The sequence below is a fragment of the Peromyscus maniculatus genome, chromosome 6 (genome assembly GCF_049852395.1).
Source record: "Peromyscus maniculatus bairdii isolate BWxNUB_F1_BW_parent chromosome 6, HU_Pman_BW_mat_3.1, whole genome shotgun sequence".
Lineage (NCBI taxonomy): Eukaryota > Metazoa > Chordata > Mammalia > Rodentia > Cricetidae > Peromyscus > Peromyscus maniculatus.
Window position 1 is genome coordinate 121,544,192 of NC_134857.1, and position 15,467 is coordinate 121,559,658.

At 38.3% G+C, this 15,467-nt stretch overlaps 1 protein-coding gene across 2 annotated transcripts in view; it reads right to left on the bottom strand.

Annotated features, from left to right (window-relative positions):
- Nucleotides 1-15,467, bottom strand: part of Bmpr1b (bone morphogenetic protein receptor type 1B) — a 336,975-nt gene that overhangs the window by 239,815 nt on the left and 81,693 nt on the right. For both annotated transcript variants that reach the window (XM_076575066.1, XM_016004741.3), the window contains exon 2: nucleotides 6,929-6,995. The gene's annotated coding sequence lies outside the window, so the exon portion shown is untranslated. The remainder of the gene's footprint in view (nucleotides 1-6,928; nucleotides 6,996-15,467) is intronic.

Here is a 15,467-nt window from a genome sequence, read left to right on the forward strand (position 1 = left end):
CATCTAATAATATGACATATATATTAAGGAATATACTAAACATTGCAATCACCATTATAGTAATTATATAGTATTAGTACATGTGTTATGAAATATCGTACCTATGGATAAAAACTAAGTTATTAATAAGCTGATCATTTTGCATGAACAATCTTTGTGAAAATAGGAAGAATGTAAGCAAGAGACAAATAAGCATTACGTCAATATGCAAAAGATCCCCCTGGGGAAGGAGTTGTCACTGCTGCACTGATTGGCAGCAGAGATAGAAAATGAAAACACCTGGAGGTGTGATGAAGTGCAAAACATTCTGTCCTATCATGTTTTAATAGATGCCTCACAGACTCTGACAAAGTCAGGGACCAGAAAATTCACACACATACAAATACAGTATGTGATTTCACAGCCTACCACCACCCTGTCACAAAAAGCTACCAAAAAATTCACAGTTGCCTTTTGAATCAAGGAGTTGTGGATTGAAGTCTGGCTGAGGATGTTCCCCTAGTGGGGACGATATTTTCAATAACTCTGCAGTTCTTCACCAAAAAGGAAAAAGAAGGAAAATCAGTAGCAAAAGAGAAGGAAAACTAAGATTTGGGGACATCTTATACAGTGTGACCCAGAGACTGGCAGGGAGCAATCTCCCTCTTTCATAATCCTTCCATGAGAAAGTTTGGACCTTAGCTGTAAGTATCTCTGAAGGTACATTATCCATTTAATTTGTAGTAGGTACCAAAATACAAGGAAAATAGTATTTGCAACCATAGTTCTATATTTATCACTATCACATCTGGTAAATGCTTTTTGGAAACCCAGTCATTTTTACCTTTGCCTCAAGATCGTAAAGGAGGTCTGAAGAATGCCATGTGAAAATTATACATGGTTGTGCTAACTTGCTTTTCAGTTGCTATGATACACATTACAACCAAAGGCAACTAGGGATATAAAGATTCATTTTAACTTAAAGGTTACAGTCCATCATCAAAGTAAGCCAGACAAAAGCTCAAAGAGGAACTACAACAGAAACCACCAGAGGAACATTGCTTACTGGCTCACTCTCTGGTTCTCTCATCATCTAGCATTTTATGCAGCCCAGGACCGACACATAGGGATGGTACTGCCGACAGTGGGCTAAATCCTTATTCAACAATCATTAATCAAGACAATTCCACATAGATATGACCATAGGCTAATCTGATGTAAGCAATCTCCCAACTAGGCTTGCTCAAATGACTCTAAGCTGTATCCAGTTGACAGCTGTAGCTAAGACAACAATGTAGCTTTGAAAACCACTCTTGAGTCAGCAATGTAACCACAGTCCATCTCTACCCTACCTTTTCTAGACTGAGTATCCTGGACCAAGTATACAAATCCTGATATTTTCGTTTCCCTAATCTCTAAAATCAGGGCTATGAAATCACTTTCCTTTGGAGCACTGTAGAAGGTGGATAAAACAGTATGCTGAGTGTTTAGTGCAGCACCTGACAAGTACAGGTCTGCAGAAACAAGCAGTAATAATGACAGCATAGAAAGGCCAAGGGCGATTTGCCAGCCATTTCTACTGCCAATTCCCTGATGAAGAAGGCAAGACTTCTTGTTTAAAGCAGGCATATGTCTGTTTCCATACGGAAACCTAAAATATACTTGGTGAAAGAACAGTCTATACGTCCTGAAGTTAAAAAGAAATACAGAATCCCACCATGTTTCCATTCACGTGCTATTAAACATATCTTCTTTCATGGAAAGGGAGACAAAGCCATTTTGAAATTTAACTGATGGAAAAAATATTATTTCTCCAAAGCTTCCTTGGGAAGAAAACAGTGGAGGATAGCAACATGGGAGCTGTTTTCATACCAGTATCCAAACCTGAGCATCCATTAAATTCACCACACAGCTTCTTGGCAAGATACAGCCTGGAGCTGAGCCACCGTCTAGAGAAGGAAATACACTTTTCAAAGCCTCACAAATTCAGTCAGATGAACAGCCAGGCTTAAGCCACTGACTTATCCTTTAGAGTAAGACATTTATTTTCTTCTCACTTACTTAACCCCCATCATACATCAGCCTGTTTTACAAAAATCACTTTTAGAGCTGGAATCTCCTGAAGCCAGCATTCAAGGTATCACCCATTGCCACATTTCCCTCTTGAAGCAAGGGTCAAAACTTCCCTAGACACTGCAGGCCTGGACATTGCACCCAACTTTTCTCACTACAAAATCCTCATATTGTATTCTTTCCATCTTTGAACCACTAAAGTGAGACTTTGTTGTTTTTAAGAATTTGTTACAAGACCATTTTAATTCTTTGTTTTGAAGGCAAATTGTTCTGCCTTGAGTTTACACTGCAGCCATACATTTGAAAGTATTCTTATATTCTGCTAGCTCTTGAATAAAAATAAATAAAAGATATATGATGTGCAGCTAACTTTAGAAGAGTCTTTCCTGCTGGGAAAATTCTGTTTTAGTAAATGAGAAATGCACATAACTTAAATAGAATTTAAATGTTTCTCTAAAAGTCCAAGTATGCTGACACAATCATTTTATTTACTGTTTTTGCAACATTATAAAATAAGATAATTATCTTCCAGATACATTCATTACTCTTAGGCACTGGATCAATACCATAAACAGTAAATACCAAAAACATAAATCCAATACAATGAAACGTAACCTAAGAACTCTAAATAATCCTCATGCTGGCTAGGTATGTCAACTTGACACAGGCTAAAGTCACTTGGGAAGAGGGAACCTCAACTGAGAAAATGCCCCCATCAGATGGACCTGTGCGCGCCCCTGTGATGCATTTTCTTAATTAGTGGTTGATGTAAGAGAGCCCAACCTCTGGGGGGGGTGCCACCCCTAGGCTAGTGGTCCTGTGTGTGACAAGAAGGCTGAACACAGCATGGAAGCAAGCCAGTAAGTGGCATTTCTCCATGACCTCTGCATTGGTCCCTCCCCTGAGTTCCTACCATGACTTCCCTGAATGATGGACTACAAGCAGATGGGTGAACCAAACCCTTCCCTTCTCCGACAAGTTGACTTTGGTTACAGCATTTTATCACAACAGTAAAAAACGTAACCAAGACAATCCCAACAACAAGAATAACTACAACACTATCAAACTTTATAGTTAAAACTAACTTTTCATTATCTAATATAGCCTTGCCCACATGTAGAAAGGCTTTAAAATATACTTTGAGCTAAGGTTAGGCAAAAATGATTTCCCAAAATGTTGGCCTAAGCCTATAATCATAGAAAAATCTGATTACAGATCTTCTGACCAATAATCAGATGAATATAATCACTGAGTAGCAGAGGAAGTAATCAATATTATTTATTTGATTAAACTAAATTTAAAAAAATTGAATACATCCAATGTTTTTCATAATGCTTTCCATTGATAACATTTATATTCAAAGCATTTTTTAAATTTTATAATTTGATTTAATTTTACATATCAGCCACGGATTCCCCTGTCCTCCCTCCTCCCGCCCCCCCTCCCCCACCCACCCCCCATCCCACCCCTCATTCCCATCTCCTCCAGGGCCAGGACTCCCCTATGGATTCAGCTCAACCTGGTAGATCCAGTCCAGGCAGGTCCAGTGCCCTCCTCCCAGGCTGAGCAAAGTGTCCCTGCATAGGCCCCAGGTTCCAAACAGCCAGCTCATGCACTAAGGACAGGTCCTGCTCCCACTGCCTGGGTGCCTCCCAAACAGTTCAAGCTAATCAACTGTCTCACTTATCCAGAGGGCCTGATCCAGTTGGGGGCTCCTCAGCTATTGGTTCATAGCTCATGTGTTTGCACTAGTTTGGTTATTTGTCCCTGTGCATTTTCCAATCTTGATCTCAACAATTCTCACTCATACAATACAGCCACTTTGGAAATCAATATGGCACTTTCTTGGAAAATTGGGAATCAATCTCACCCAAGACCCAGCTATACCACTCTTATATACCCAAGGAAAGCTTAATCATACCACAAGGGCACATGCTCAGCTATGTTCATTTCAGCATTATTTGTAATAGCCAGAACCTGGAAACAACCTAGATGCCCTTCAACTGAAGAATGGATAAATAAAATGTGGTGCATATACACAATGGAGTACTACTCAGCAGAGAAAAACAATGACATCATGAGGTTTGCAGGTAAATGGATGGATCTAGAAAAAGTCATCCTGAGTTAGGTAACCCAGACTCAGAAAGACAAATATGGTATGTACTCACTCATAAGAGGATACTAGATGTAAAACAAAGGATGACTAGAACAACTCTAGGGAGGCTACCTAGAAAACAGGACCCTAAGAAAGACACAGGGATCGCCCAATGACAGAGAAATGGATGAGATCTACATGAACAACCTGGACGTGAGGGGGGTTAATGAAGGGCAAGGGTCAAGGGAAAGAGAGCTTAGGGGAGTGGGAGACCCCAGCTGGATTAAGAACAGCTCCCAAAAAAATAACAGTAGGAGCCATAAACTAAATTATTTCTACATTCTTACTTAAAATTATGCACCCAGGGGCTGGAAGGATGGATCAGCGGTTAGGACCACTTGCTGCTCTTGTAGAGGACCCGGGTTCGGTGCCTAACACCCACATGGAGAATCACAACCATGTGTTAACTCCAGTTCCAGGGAATGCAATGCCTCTTCTGGGCTCCATAGGAACCAGGCATGTATGTGGTGTACATGCATACATGTAGAGTAACACCCATACACATAAAATAAAATTCAATCATTTTTATTTAAAATGTATATAACCAGGGAGCTGGAAGATGGCTTAACAATTAAGAGCAATGTTTGCTCTTCCAGAAGACCCAAGTTTGATTTCTACCACCCATATGGCAGCCTACAACTATCTGTAACTCCAGTTCTAGGGGACCCATCACCCTCTTCTAGACTCCATGTGCACTGTACACACATGGTACACAAACAAGGGGCCACCATCTATATATATATATATATAAGTAAAATGATAAATATCTTAAATGTATGTAACCAACATTTCTTGCAGTCATTTTAAAAAATAAAAGCTTTGATAAATATGTACAAGTTGTGGGAGCCCGTTCTGGGGTTCCTCGTGGCTTTACCCAGCAGGTCCGAATAGAGGATGATCAGGACCACGGGCCTGAGTGCAGGTGTCTGAGATGGTCTGCACTTGGCTGTGCTGGGGGAGGAGGTCTTTTGCTCCACCCCTTGGCGTCTCTATAAAGACCCTGGGCCAGAGACAGTCCAGCCCCGTTGGAATAGGTTCCAGGCCCTCTCGAGGCTATCCTTTATTTTCTATCTGTTTATCTCCGCAAGATGCTCCGCTATAAATCCTTCTATCTAATATTTCCTGCTGATCGCACTCAAGAAAACTCTGGGAAGCTGTGGGGGTGGTGGGTAAACGCCCCACAACAAGTATCACTCAAAAACTTTTCCTTATATTTACTTTGATTTAAAGGTTTAAAAAAGTGAATCTAAAGGGAAAAGGTACATTAAAATGCATAGTTTTCCCAGGCATGATGGTTCATGCCTTTAATCTCAGCACTTGAGAAAAAGAGGCAGGTGGAGTTTGAAGCCAGACTGATCTAGAGAGTGAGTTCCAGGACAGCCAGGGCTATATAAAGAAACCCTGTCTCATAAACAAACAAACAAAAATAAAAAATTTTAAATGCATAGTTTTAATTTTTTTGTTCTTCTTTATTTCTTGTTGGAACAGATAAAAAAAAAACAAAGTATTAGAGATCATTATTATGAGCCAGTTCACCTTGCAGCATTCACATAAAACAAGCATCAATAGAGTTGATCTATTGTCCTTATTTATATTCCTCTTAAATATAAACTGGTTTAATCTCACTGAAGCACCTAGGAATTTTTTCTATTAATTTTTTGTCATCTTTAGATTTTACTTATCTATTAATCCTCTCCCCCCCCAAAAAAAATCAAGTAACCCCTCTAAATTGACTCATAAAAATCTGGCATCCTGATTCTTAAATATTTTTAGTTTACATGCAGTGATCTTTTCCCATATTACATTGTATAAATTTGTTCACCTGTGTTATAGTCGCTTGAAAACTGTGAGATTTATGTCTGAAGCCCTCTAGAGCTTTTTATTTCCTTTCTCAACTAGGGTTATAACTTAGGGAGTCGCCCCCCTATGGCTACCTTTGTTACAAAAAGGACAAATGCAAGGGACAATGTTTTCAATAGTTAATTTTGTTTATTTTATTTTATATGTATGGATATTTTAACTGCATGTGTGTCTGGTGCCCAGAAGGAGTCAGATCCCCTGGAACTGGAGTTAGATAGTCATGAGGTACCATCTGGGTGCTGGGAGTTGAACCCAAGTCCTCTCAAGTAGCAGCAAGGACTCTTAACCACTAAACCTTCTCTTCAGTCCTTTTGAAATGTGTAGGCCAAATTCATGCTCCTCCTGACTCCACCTCTTCAGCATAGCCTATTGATGATGTCATAGCCAGCATGAAGCATGTGCCACCCACTTCACATTTCCTTTTAAAATTAGTGAAGCCATTGGAACCATCAGCCTTAAAAGAGTGGTAGAATAAGTTTTCGTGAAAGCAGAATAATTTTGTAATCTAGTTTGTACTTACCTGAAAAATGTTGTCATAATGAAGTCATCAATATTGGAGAAAAGTCATGACTGAGTGTGTAAATGTTTGTGGAACAGACTAAGTGTGTAAGCCAACATTCAAGTGAAAGAAATGAGCTTGCTCCTTGCAGAACAAACCCACATCCACTCTGTCACATTGATATACACCAGTTTTCCTTATCTTGTGTACTTTTGGTGATAATTAGAGGAACAATCACACATTCACTCATTGTATAAATTGTATCTTTCTCTTGATTTCAGCAGACCATAAAGTAAATATCAAAAAGCAATAATGTCACCTACCAAGCATCCCAAACTCTTTAATAATTACCATGACTTTACCTTTATCAGGAAGGCATTGAATGATCCTCACTTCCTTTCACATCTAACGAGTACCTTGAACTCCAGCCTGTCAACAGAGGATTAAAAAATTGAGTTTCTATTTGCTTTAATCTGTTGACTTGCAGAAAGTCATTTACTAGTACATCTGCACAAGGAACAGAAAAGTAGACACACACCATGAACCTTGACATTCTTCCCTACTCCTTTTGTACAGGAAAGCATACTTTATCAACACAACAGACACCACATGTTGTTTTCTTTCTGAAAAACAACATGAAGTCTAAGTGGACTTGCAAATCCTGGATACTTTAATATTAGGTATTGTGTAATGAAAATAGCACAGATTTGTGAATAGATATATAAACCATATTTTATCCACAATATTTTTCTAACCAAATTTATTTAAGCTTAAATATATATACTTGTTTAAATACATATATTATATATAAAAAACATATATTGAATATATTAAACAAATATACATGGGAATGTATGAGTATTTGTATTTATGTATATATCTGCTTGTGTATGTATCATATTTTCACAGCCTTTGAGTATTCACAATAAATTAATACATTTTCTAATAAACTATATAAACCACAATTAGATCTTAATTGGATAAGAAACATGTTTTTCTGTGTATTCATATAATCCATGTTTTTCTATGTTTTTAAAACTTAAGAGAATAAAGTGAATAATAAATATAATAAACTGATGAATAAATATTATAAATAAAAATAAATAATAAAATGAAAAATAAAATAAACACTAAATAAAGAAGGCTAAATGCAGTACAACTATGTCCTATAGTAAGGTTAAAAAACACACAAAACAAAGATAAGATTACAACACTTTTCATTCTATTGCTGACAGATCAAGTTGTCAAGGGATTATCTGGATTAAACTGCCAAAGGTTATGACTCCCACATAGTTCCAAAACAAACTAAAATCCACATCATAGTTCAAAATTAACCCTAAGATTTTGTCAGATACAAATGTCTTTAATCAAAATCAGGGAATAACTTTGATTCACAACACAAAGCATTTCAATAGCTTGTAAAACAAATTGTCTAGATTTTGATGGCAAATATGAAATAAGATGATTTTTTTGGTGCTGCAATGTAAAACAAATTACAAGTTTTAAGGGCCAAGTCACATTCATGAAAAGGTGGCTCAATGGGCAGAAAGGCTTGCCACATGAGGACCTGAGTTCAGATCCCGGGAACCCTTAAACACTAAACATGGCTGCGTATGTCTGTAATCCCACAGCTGGGACAAGGAGACAGGGATTTCTGGGGCTTGCTGTCATCTAAAAACAGTAAGCTCCAAGTTCCGTGAGTCTGTCTCAAGGGAATAAAGTGGGTCATAATAGAACAGACCACCTGACATCCCACACATGCATGTGCACACACAGACACACACACATACCACTATCACATACCAGGTGCCTTAATAAACAGCACAACTACCATAAGTTACAGCACTCTACAAGATAATCAAATTGAGATACGTCCTCCCATGGCAGTTCTGTCTGATACTAACATGAGAATGTGTTTCAGTTAGAGCATCAACTTGATGCATAGTAACTAATGAATAAGAAATAATAATAATAAAGGAATCAATGCATTGATAACTGTAATCCATCCCAGATTAGAGGAGTTATTGACCCTCCTCAATGGTTGAATTCCTTCATCTTAAAACAATATAATGTATTGAAATGGCCCTAACATCCAGTGAGACCTTGATGTTACAGACAGTATGAACAGGGCAGCATATTAAGTAATTTTAAAGTATGGGTTATAAACAAAAATTTATTTCCTTACAGAAAATATAAATACTGAGCATCCACACTATGTCAAGGATTTTCTTTCCAAACAGAATATCCAGCCTTGTAAATGGGGAAGTAGAAATCACACCTTTCAAAAGGCAGGATATGGGACCAGAGAGGTAGCTCAGCGTATAAAGGGGCTTGCCACCATGACTAGCAATCAGAGTTTGAACTCTGGATCTCACATTATAAAAGAAGAGATCTGATTCCCACAAGTTGTCTCTGACTTCCACATGCACACAAACACACATGCACAAATATGTATGTACACACACACACACACACACACACACACACAGTATTTTTAAAGCAAGATAGTGGATTTTACTTGCTATCCTTTCAAAATTTTTTTTTTTTTTTTTTTTTTTTTTTTTTTTTTTTTTTTTGGTTTTTCGAGACAGGGTTTCTCTGTGTAGCTTTGCGCCTTTTCCTGGAGCTCGCTTGGTAGCCCAGGCTGGCCTCGAACTCACAGAGATCCGCCTGGCTCTGCCTCCCGAGTGCTGGGATTAAAGGCGTGCGCCACCACCGCCCGGCTCTTTCAAAATATTTTATTCAACAAGAGGATAATGCATGACTCTCAAATGTGTATTGAGTGTGTAAAAACATGGAGCCACCACCAATATGATACATGTAACAATGTAGATTTTTATACCCACTTCTCAAAAAAACAAAAACAGAAAATGTATCCTCCTCCTGGAGAGAAATGAGAAGTGGCTTAGAGCAGGGCCATGGATCTCCTCTAGATATCATCTCATAAACATAAACTCACTACAGAACAGAAGTTTTATATACCAGCAAAAAAAAAAAAAAAATCTAAAGTAAAATTAGGGGGTGATAAAATGGTCCTGTTATGTTGAGAGCTGAGTGCTTGACCTCAGGAATCTTTTTAGGGTCCACCTGCTGCCATGACAGCTCTCAGATATTAGAGTGGAAAATTTACCCACAAATTTGCCTCAACACACAAGCAAGACAATAGTTCCTAACTCAAAGAGGAGTATGACAAGGAAGAGAATGTTGATGGATCTACAGATCACACCATAAAAGGAAGTACCTAGTGGGAACAATGAGGATGCAATCTCAGGAACCTTACAAAAGAATTCTGACAACTTCTTGGTGAGATGCACTGTGTGCACAGACTTTGAAGATCAAGTGCACACCTGGCTCCCTCACCAGAAATTCCTAGATTAAATTATGTTTGAATATGAAAAATCCTCCTTAATTAGAGTGCTAGACTACACTGAGGTGAAACCAGGGCACAGTTCATGCTTCCTTTCCCCAAACAGTCCTTTGGTAAAGGCAGGAAGGCTTTTGAATAGGCTGACCTTCCTTTTTCAAATGCTACATTATAGATTTTATTATTTTTTTTAAAAACAGGATTTCTCTGTGTATCTCTGGCTGTCCTGGAACTTGCTCTGTAGATCAGACTGGCCTCAAACTCAGAAATTCCCTTACCTCTATCACCCTAGTTCTAGGATTAAAGGTGTGTGCCACCAGCACCGAGCAAGATTACGAATTTTTAAAAAATACCCACCAAAAAAGGGGGGTGGTGTTTAAAACAAGTGATTAAGCAGTCTAAACACATAATCTATCAAAAGAATATTTTCTATCTTCTTACTTCAAGAAACTTATTTATATCCTTACCAAAAAAAAGAAACCAAAAAAAAAAAAAAAAAAAAACACCTCCAAGAATTCCATTTTTCCTCTTGTAAAATATGTATCATGGTTGGTACTTGCTTATCTTTTATTAAATGCTCATTCTCGCTACATAGTTATATTCTGTCACAAATGAAAGACTTTGTATAATTTAACTCTTCTTCACACTCCCATCGACGTTTACTCAGATTGGAAACTCAGTACAAAAGTAGGTTAGAACATTAATTCATCTAGCATTTTCTAAGTAATGATTATGAGCTAGATATCACAAGATCTCAAGGAAGGACAAACATGAATAAGCTATACATGACATCTATTTTTAGAGACAATGTTCCGAACAGTCAAAATAATTCTGAAAGAACAATAAAGCTGGACAATTTATAACTCTGGATTTCAAAGAACATGGTAAAGGTATAATAATCAAAACAGTGCCTTGGTGTCATGAAGACAGACATACATGTAACTGAGGCAGAAGAGACAGCAGAAAGAAAAGTCTCACGTGCGGCCAAAGGTCTGACAAGGGGAACAAGAGCATTCAAAGCAGAAAGAGAAGATATTTCAACAACTGATCCTGGGAAAACCAGATATTTGCATGTCAAAGAAGGTTAGACTCTCACCTAATACCATCTGCAAAAACAAATAAGCACTGGATCAAAGATTTAATTCTAGAGCTAAGGCTCTAGGAAGCCAAGAAAAAGCTTAGGAAAGGAGAGTTATGATAACAGATTTGGCAATGGTTTGAAAACAAAAGAGCAAAAGCATGGAAATTAGACTACTAAAGGCAAGAAAACACTTGATATAAAAAATGGGTAGAGAACCCCAACACTACTCTTGCAAAAATGGCCAGCAGCTTCATGAAACCATGCCCCTTGTCTCTAACTGATGAAAGCTGAATCACAAATGTTCCCCAAAGGCACATAAGTTGAGCTTTGGTTTCATGGTGGTACTATTCTGAGGTATGAAAACCTTTGTAAGGTCGGGAGACCATTGGGTCACTGGGCAAGTGCCCCTAAATGGGCGTGAGAGACCCCAGTCCTCTCTTCACCCCTAACTTATGGTATTTGTGGTTTGCTTTTACCATGTGTCCCACCATGCGCTGCATTGCCAAAAACCCAAAGTAATGGAGCCAACTGATCATGCGCACAATTGTGCAAGACTGTGAGACATTTTCTCTTTATATGCTAATTAGCAATGACATTTTGTCATAATGATGGAAAGTGTTAACTGTTGGAGTAATACAAAGCTATGAGAGATCACCTAACACCTAATTATAATGTCCACTATCAAACTCAGGGATGCTGAGGTATAGTTCAGTCAGAGAGCATGCATTTAGCATTGCAAGTCTCTTAGTTTGATCACTGGGAGGGAATGAGGAATATGGAAAGATTAAAACCCATATGCACTGTTGGGAGAAATGTGAAATGATGCAGACATTATAGAAAAGAAGATGGTGGCTCCTCAAGAAATCAGTTATAGAACTACCAGGTAATCTTACTTTTGAGTGTATATCCCAGACATGAAAAACAATGTCCAAGAATTTAAAGAAGGATCACAGCAAGATGCTTATACAATGTCTGACCATAGCAATACCATCTAAAATAGTCAAGATGTGGGAGCAACCCAAACTATCCAATGAAGTTTGTACAGATAAACAAAATGTGGTATATACAACGAATGAATTACTATTCAACCTTAAAAAAGAAGAAAAGCCTATTTCATGCTACCACATGGGACCTTAAGAATATTATGGTGGTGAAATAGCCAATCCCCAAAAGATAAATAGTGGGTATCGAAAGTAATCAAATGCATAAGAACATAAAGCTGCAAAGTGATTACCAGAAGTGTTGGGGGAGGGCAGGGATTGGGAGCAACCATATAATGGGTATAGTTTCAGGTGTGCAAGATGAGAAGCTCTGCAGAGCCATTGCCCAGCAGTGTGAATATTGCTAATACTCTAAGGCACATTCATAAAAGTGGTTATGATGGGTATTTTTTTTGTCTTTTTTTTCAATTTTATTTTTTTGTTAAGAAAATTTTTTCATTCATTTTACACACTAATCAAAGCTCCCCCTTTTCCATCCTCCTGCCCCCCCACTCCCCCTCCCAACCCAACCCCTACTCCTCTCCCACAAGAAGGCAAGGCCTCCCATGGGGAAACACACTCAGTAGAGGCAAGTCCAAGCCCTCTCCCTGCCTCAAGGCTGGACAAGTTGTACCATCATAGATAGTGGGCTCCGAAAAGTCGCATTATGCACCCAGGTTGGATTCTGATCCTACCACCAGCGGGCCTCACAAGCAGATCAAGCTACACAATTGTCTTGCCATGCAGAGGGCCTAGTCCAGTCCCATGCAGGCTCCACAGCCACTGATCCAACTTTCATGAGTTCCCACTAGTTTGGTTTGGTCATCTCTGAAGGTTTCCCCATCATGATCCTGATACACTTGCTCATAGAATCCCTATTCTCTCTCTCAGACTGGACTTCTGGAGCTCTGCCTGGTGTGTGGCTGTGTATCTCTGCATCTGCTTCCATCAGTCATTGGAGAAAAGCTCTGTGAGGACAGTGAGGGTATTCACCAGTCTGATCACTGGGGCAAGCCGGTTCAGTTCAGGCACCCTCTCCACTATTGTGGGTAAATTTTATTCAATGGCTCTTTCCATATTTTTATAGTCAATAAGGCATAAGTAATGAGCTATACACAGGAAGCTGCAAGACAAGCATGTATAACCTTTGAATGTGGATGAGATTTAGACAGAGGAGGGTGGAGAATCTAAGTAGAAAATTCAACTAAAAAGTCAACTGCGTATAAGAACAAACCTGCACCTGACAGAGGACTGAGTGACCCAGGTAGAACCAGAACAGTATGTGGAACTTCATGGCATATGGTTGTCAGTCAGTCCTCAATGGAGAGTCACCAAACACACAAAGCTCTGACCACACAGTGCAGGATGAGAGAAGAAATTGGGTCATCTGCTACCACTCAGCACTGACCCTGGAAATCAGAACCAGTGTGAAAAGAGCTCAGGTTGAGAGTTTCTCAATACACCAGGTACATTTGATGTGGCCTGGGGACCCTACAGACAACCCCATGATCTGGATCCTTAAATGGAGACCTAGATACCTTTCGAAACCCCACATAGACCCATGCTATGTATGAACTACACCCAACTGAATTTTCCTGTCTTGAAGCCTCTGAGCAGACTGTGCCTAAGTACATCTGAGGTTCACATTAAAACTCACAAGGTACATTGTACATGTAGCTGTTCTTTTATATGACTGATGGTTATATTTCATTGATTTATGTTTTCTTAAGTAGCCCCCAAAATAGATTCAATTTATATATGAAATATATATATTTATGACAGACCAAGGAAAAATTCAAATTTCTCATCTATAAAAATTAACAAATTCACATACTTTTAAAACGAAGACAGAATTTGAAATTTTATATTTCAAACAAATATCAGTAACTAACTCTAAATTGTACTGATAGGAAAATTTCAAACTATTGTTCCTAAGTTTAAAATTAATTTTTCCCAATATTTTTGTGCTTTCCAAGACGATTTTCTACTACTGCTAGTATTTCAGAGCTATTTCTACAAAGGATCACACGCTCTTTTATTTAAATTACCACTTCTGAAACCCCCAGCCATATTGTAGGCCTTCAATGACAATGCTATGAGACGCTGAAATATTAAAAAATAACCTGTGAGGTCACAGAGGCTGCCACCAGCCAGTAAAAGAAAACAGACCTCATTGCCAGGATGTCAATTACCCAGCCCTGGGCACTGGCTCACAGAAAGCCACAGCTTAAAATCATTATAAAGATAGCATTAAGACAATTAAACAAATTACTTGGGCTCATGAGTCCTTAAAATCCCTTCCTAACTTAAAAAAAAAAAAAAAAAAAGAGGTACCAGAGGACCACCTCAGAAATTGAGGTAAATTACAGAAAAGTGTTACAGCATGAACAAGTGCTCATTTAGTTTCCTCTTGCAATTTAAAATTTTTCCAAGCATTTCAAAATCAGGCTTTGGGGTATTTCAGCAATGCATACAAACTAAGCAAGTTGTTTAAGTATTTCAGCAATATGAGAACTCTCAAAATAACCAGCACACATAGGAGGTAAACTAAGCTTATGATTTTTTGAACATCCAGAATTATCTTCTTCTTTCTGAGGCAGGGCCTCATCTAGCCCAGTCTGGCCCAGAATTTCCTCTACATCCACAAACAGCCTTGAATCCCCACCCTCCTGCCTGTCTCTCAAATGCTGGAATTATAGGCATGCATCACCATCCCCAGCTCCATTCAATACCCTCACTGAAGCAATCAATCCTCTTCTATGTGTGTCAACATTCTATTAAGTAATGAAATATTACTTAAAGAAATAGAATATTAAAGATGCAACTCTCCTTTACAAAATTATAATTATTAACCTCTAGAGTCCAGGAAATATGCAAAGAGATCCTGGTAAAGTTACTAAGCTCATTATATTTTCAAAACAAAAATTAATGACATATAGGAGAGGGAATAATATAGATTTCCTTCCCTCAGGGTAAAGTCTTGAAAATTAAAATAACTCGAGCATTTTGTAAATCAAGAGACATGACTTTGACAAAATACTAACAATCCTATATGTATAAAAGTATTTATATAAAAAAATTATGAAGTAAATGTAAATCCTAACATAACAGAAAGGATTAATAACAGTTCCAAGCTCCAGGACATACTTTTTTTTGTCATATCAAGAGTAATAATAGCCCACTATGCAAAGGATGACACATTAGCCTCTTCAATGCTGTCATGAGCACACAGCACTTTACATATAGCAAAAGCCCACAGCTGTGAAGAGCCAAGTCTTTGAGCTCGACAATCCCTGGGTACAATTGTAGCAGCATCTACTGTTTGGGAGATCTTGAGCAAGCTACTGAACTGATCATAGCCTTGGGTTCATCATCAGTAAAATGGGATAATGCCTAGTGCATGTTTACTGTAAGGATTAAATGAGGTGGTATGCATGGAACATGTGGCAGAATTCTTCTCACTAAAAAGAAAAAAG